General features: G+C 44.5%; 1 long non-coding RNA gene across 1 annotated transcript; it reads left to right on the top strand.

Moving 5' to 3' along the window:
* Positions 1 to 155: 155 nt before the first annotated feature.
* LOC144587566 (uncharacterized) lies at positions 156 to 5,959 on the top strand. Its single transcript, XR_013542712.1, has 3 exons — positions 156 to 488; positions 4,194 to 4,310; positions 5,615 to 5,959. It is a non-coding gene; the product is annotated as an uncharacterized LOC144587566 (long non-coding RNA).
* The last annotated feature ends 235 nt before the right edge of the window (positions 5,960 to 6,194 follow it).

Below are 6,194 nucleotides of genomic sequence, written 5' to 3'. Positions count from 1 at the left end.
TTCATCCTTGCAATTTTCACAATAGCTGGAAAAGAATTTCACATGAGACTGAAGTTGTTTCGTTTCTGCAAAGGGCTGGGGAGAGAATTTGGACTTCATGTAAAACAAACATAAGCACGTACACAAACAACCTGTACGTGCTAGAGTTGGAAACAGATAACACTGCTTTCTTGAGAAGACCCACACAGCTCAGTCAACATGCACACTGTTCTTAAAAGATTATCACATCCTCTAATTAGGAGCATCAGACTTGCACAACTCTTCCCAGAAGAAGGCATTGCCGTAACAACAAGCTTGTCCCATTGGCCGTTCCTGAATCTTAGAAAGTATAAATGGGGAAAGAGTTACGCCGGTACCTCAAGGTCTCTCCACTACAGAGGTTTCTGCAATCCCTGGCAAATTTACTCTTCTGAGCAGCTGAAGAGAGAGACTCAAAATGGATAAGATTTTTCTCTTTGGTTTCTCTTTTCTGCTTTTCTTCGTTATTGGTAAGAGACCGGGAGATGAAAGGGCATATAGGGCTGGGTTATAAATCTAGATGTTTCTCAGTTCCATAGCTTGTGATGGTTCTTTCTTTCTTTCTTTCTTTCTTTCTTTCTTTCTTTCTTTCTTTCTTTCTTTCTTTCTTTCTTTCTTTCTTTCTTTCTTTCTTTCTTTCTTTCTTTCTTTCTTTCTTTCTTTCTTTCTTTCTTTCTTTCCTCCTTGAGATTTCCCAGACAAAAAGATGGCCTGAGTTTTTTTACTTGCAAAAACTTGCAAAAATTTGCTGATCCATAAAGTCCCTTCCAGCTCTGCTTTACTAAGGTGATTATCAGCAGCAGAATCTAGGGGTGCTTTTATGTCCTGCATACGTGTTTGGAATATCCGACTGTTCGCCATGAGAACAAAAACGAGACTGTAACAATTTGGCTGGTGTTCTCATCCTTAGTGACCAAGTGATCATATTGTCAACTTCTAGGAGATTTATTTGCTCATGCTTGGGAGCGACAGGACTTGCCCTTGTTTCATTGCACCATTGCGGGGAAGGGGATGTGCACCAAAACTTTGTAGTTTCAATGAAAACTTTGTATTTCTACTAGAAACGTTGCTTTTTCTGCAAAATTTAAGGCTTTGCTCAAAACATGGGCTGTCTGGGGGGAATGCAGTCTTTTTCAGAAAAAAACAACCCAAAATATCAAAAATGCCCCAGTGCTCTCCTAATCTTAAATGGAGAAATCCTTTGGATGTTTTTAACATTTATTAACACAAAATAAAGTGAACATTTACATCCCAAGGGAAAAAAAATACTGGATTAGACCTTTGGTCTGATTTAGCAGGTTTCTTCTTCTTAAATCTCACATTTGATAGTAGCTTGTTTTAAATACAAGTTATATTTTAAATTTCAATATTATATTTATTTAAACTGTATAATTTGAATTTTATTGAATTTCTCTAATTTGGATATAATTATAATTGATGCCTATTGTAATTGTTTCATTGCTATTAATGTTTTTTTTCCCAGTTATTATTTGTTAATTTTTATTACTGTTTTGCTGTATCACCTAAGAGTATTTTGCCTATTTAGTTTTTCTTCTCTCTTTTCTTCTTATTTTTCTGACTCATATGGAGAGGAAGGCCTGCAGGCCCAGCGAGGGTTCTAACATCACGGTGATTACGGGTAAAGGGAGATATGGCGATGGTACAATGCCTACTCATGTTAGAAGAAAAGTGAACAGATGTTTGAAGGCTGTTCACTCTTCTGGCACTGTGACCAACTGCCAATATTGAGGTAGGCAGCCTAGCTGGCCCTCTACTCTGAACCTGGTCCTGTTGAACGCCAGGTCTGTTTCCAACAAATCCCAGCTTATTGAAGATCTTATTCTGGAGGAGGATGCAGACCTGGCATGCATAACTGAGACCTGGATGGGTGGGGAAGGAGGGGTTCCTCTGACCCTTTCCTGTCCTCCAGGTTATGCAGTCCAGCACCAGGGCAGACTGGAGGGGCAGGGGGGAGGAGTTGCCATTGTCTATAGAAAGTCTCTAGAGGTTACTAGGTGCTCCTCGGTTGTGAAGCCAGGTCTGGAGGCCCTTCATGTGCGAATTGGGGCTTGGGATGGTATTGGGATCTTGCTGGGCTACCGCGCTCCCCGTGACCCAGCCACCTCCCTACTGGAGCTGGCGGACTTCGTCTCCGCGGCACTGTTGGAGTCCCCGAGACTTCTGGTCCTGGGTGACTTCAACATCCATGCGGAGGCGGAGGTATCCGGTCCAGCTCTTGAGTTCCTGGAAGCCATGGCTTCCTTGAACTTATCCCAACATGTCAACGGCCCCACGCACATGGGTGGCCACATGCTCGACCTGGTTTTTTCCACTGAGTGTAGTGAGCGTGGTCTGATGGTGACTGACCTTGTGTCCCCTTGTCATTGTCAGACCACCACCTAATAAAATGTAACCTCGCAATGGCGCTCTCTCCTTGTAGGGAGCATGGATCTATTTTGATGGTCCGCCCTCGAAGGTTACTGGATCCAGTGGGTACCCCTTGCCCTCCAGGAGACACTCATTAGGCCCATTAGGAAGAAACCAAATTTGGCGACGGAAGACATTGACAATTATAGGCCCGTCGCCAATGTTTCTTTCCTTAGCAAAGTGGTTGAGAGGGTGGTGGCAGATCAGCTTTAGGTGCTCTTGGACAAAACCAATGCCCTGGACCCATTCCAGTCGGGCTTCAGGCCGCGCTATGGTACAGAGACGGCACTGGTCGCACTGATGAATGACCTGCTGAGGGAGGCCGATGGGGGCAATATGTCCTTGTTGGTCCTCCTTGATATCTCGGTGGCCTTTGATACCGTCGACCACGGTATCCTCCTGGGGAGGCTCTCTGAGTTGGGAATTGGTGGCCTGGCACTTGCCTGGCTCCGTTCCTTCTTGGAGGACCGACCCCAGAGAGTTCAGCTTGGGGAGAGTGTCTCGGACCCGTGGAGCCTCAATTGTGGGGTTCCACAGGGGTCGATCATCTCTCCAATGCTGTTTAACATCTATATGAGGTCGCTAGGTGGGGTCATCAGGGGATGTGGGGCATCGTGTCACCAGTATGCTGATGACACACAGCTCTACATCTCCTTTTCATCTACCTCAGTGGATGCCGTACTGTCCCTTTGGCGCTGCCTAGAGACTGTACTGGAATGGATGCAGTTGAACGGGTTGAGGCTGAACCCGGACAAGACGGAGGTCTTGAGGGTGGGTGGTCCTTCCACCAGTGGTATAGGCAACTCCCTTTCTTTCGGGGGGATGACCCTTGCCGCAAAGAGTGAGGTCCGCAGCTTGGGGGTACATCTGGACTCGGCGCTTACCATGGAAACCCAGGTGGCGTCCGTGGCCCGCTCTGCCTATTTCCATCTATGGCGGATTGCCCAGCTGCAACCATATCTTCATTGGGGGGCCCTCACTACTCTAGTCCACGCGCTCGTAATCTCAAGATTAGACCATTGTAACGCACTCTACGTGGGGCTACCTTTGAGGCTGACGCGGAAACCTCAGATGGTCCAGAATGCGGCAGCCAGGCTTCTTAGTGGGGTGAGAAAACACCAACATATCTCCCCCACTCTGGCTGCTTTGCACTGGTTGCCCGTCCGTTTCCGCATTGACTTCAAAATGTTAATGATTACATATAAAGCCCTAAACGGTTTGGGACCTCAATACCTGGCAGATCGTCTTCTCCCACCCAGATCTACCCGAATCACCTGACACAGCCAGCAGGGACGGCTAAGGGGTCTGACGCCGAGGGAGGCCCAGAAGGAAAAAACAAGAAATCGGGCCTTCTCGGCGGTCGCCCCTCGGCTGTGGAACACACTCCCCACTGAAATTCGGCTGGCACCCTCGCTGGGCATTTTCAAAAGCCAGCTGAAAACTTGGCTATTCAAGCAGGCCTTCCCTTCAGTCAATTAAGTCATTCTTATTTTTCTTCTTTTATCCTTGCCATCTTGGGACTGTTTGCTTTAAATTAACTGTTAAAATCATAAATTTATATTACATTTTATATCATTTTGTTTTTTAATGTAAAACTGTATATTTTAAATTGTTTTTATCTTCTAAGTTGTGAGCCGCCCAGAGTAGACTATGTCTAGATGGGCAGCATATAAATGCAATAAATAAATAAATAAAAATAAAATAAATAAGTGATTATTCCTTTCACTTTTACCCTTCCTCCCTCACAGCCCAGGGACTCAGGTGTAATGAATGCGTCTTTCTGGATCCTGCAAACTGTCAAAGGCACAAAGGAGAATGCAAGCCAAAGTTTGGGGGATGTTCAACAACATCTGTCTATACTCTTGGTAAGGCACAGGAATGCAACATAAATAAACATTCAGTTGTCTTGCTCCACAGTCTAAAGAAACATAGAGTTTTTTGAAGTGTGATCTTAACTTAATACCTCAAAGCTGTGTCATCAGTAACTACGTTCCCAGACTTGGCTGAGAAGCAAGAACTTGTTTTTTGGGGGGAAAACCTATTAGTTCAAGAGGCACTTTTTAAATTGTACTTTCACATTTCATGTACCATTGAGCTGCTTTCTTCCTGTTCCCCCTAAAATCATTCCAGTGTGTCATAAACTCAAATTTTCAATGACATGCTCACCCAGTCTGCCCTGAGGCATGGTCATTAACCACCCCTCCCCACCAGCCCAAAAGAGGGAAGATGTTATGTTCTCCCCTCCAGAAAAAAGGACATTGAATAGGGTGAGGGTTTTGCCATTTGTGGGGTTTTTCCACACTCACTAGGAGATTCACCTTAAGATTTTAGTGCCCTCTGAATTCTGGTGTTTTGGTACAAAGCCAAGACTGCTCCACCCCAGCAACAGCCCTGCCATCAATTCACATTTTCATCAATATATACTTTGCAGGTTCATTTATTTATGTGTTTCAGTAATTATCTGCATCCACATTGCTCACGTATATCCTTGAATTTCTATTTTCTTGTGTATTTGTCTGTTTTTTGGAGAAAGTTTGTCTTCAAATTATTAGCAATGTAGAACTTTCCTGGCTCTTCTTATCAACCTGAATGATCTCCTGTATAAACCAGTCTCTTTCCTGTCTGGGCCCATTTCTATTCAAACAGATGTCTGTTTCAATCAGTTTCATAATCCAAATTAGATTTTTTTAAAAAAGCAGGAACATTTTGCAATTTTAAATATGTAACGTCCCCTAACATATGCATTTTGTATGCCATTCTGGCTAAAACATACATTATTCCATGCAGCTTTTTCCATTAGGCAGATTTTGGTAGGCAACTCAAAGTTCAGAAGCTATTTTTGAATCACGTTTGAGATCATAACATTCGGAGAAACAGACAAGCCCACAGAATACTAAGATCTACCTGAGTTCACGAAGTGCAAAGTGGCTTGAGTAGCTGAATAATAGGAAGAAAAGGAAATGCTGCCCCCATCCCTCAGCACGCCATCCTAGCAGAGCTTACGACTGCTCTGCCACTACCTTGAGCAGAACTTTGGTGGGAGTATCTAAGCACAAGCAGTGAGTAACAGTAAAAGCCTCCCTCAACAATTTGCACCTGTGATGCTGAAGGTAAAGCTATATAATCCTAAAGGGAACAGTCCCAAATTCACATGTTTCCTTTCTTGCAGATGGTAAAAGATTTGACGGAATGCGATATAGGTGTGTCAACAATTGGTTTGAAAATCAGCGATGTAACACTACACAGAGGACCAGAAGAGGCATTTTTGTGACGAAATGCTGCGAAAGTGATCTGTGTAACGGAAAGGCTCCTTCCCCCTTTCCTCCTCCGGAATGTAACCAACCCTCTCCAGATGTTGAGTAAGCTGAAGATGCTCGAAGGCTGGACCTTGGTTCTCCTCTACAAGAGCAACGTCAGTCTCTCCCAGATTCCTGTTTGTGTCCTTGTGGAAAATTCTACTCATGTTTTTGTCCCTCTTTGCAATGCTTCAGAAATAGAGAGAGAGAAAAAAAAATTACCCGGTGCTAATGCCTGCAATCATTTCCATGCAGAAAATGCAACACGTGGTCTCACATTATGGGCTTGTTCTATTTGCACTCATTGGATTAGGTTGGAGTAGCTCCAGATCCATACGCTGGGGGGGGGGGGGAGAGGTGGGGTGAGAAGGCGTGCCCGACTTGGCTTGTGAACAGCTCTGTGGCAAGAATCTCACTACTTGCCTCCAATCACAGTGTTTGTTGTGAGGGGAG

Source organism: Pogona vitticeps, chromosome 2 (assembly GCF_051106095.1).
Source record: "Pogona vitticeps strain Pit_001003342236 chromosome 2, PviZW2.1, whole genome shotgun sequence".
Lineage (NCBI taxonomy): Eukaryota > Metazoa > Chordata > Lepidosauria > Squamata > Agamidae > Pogona > Pogona vitticeps.
Note: the sequence above shows the minus strand (reverse complement) of the source record. Positions and strands in the feature narration are given on the sequence as shown.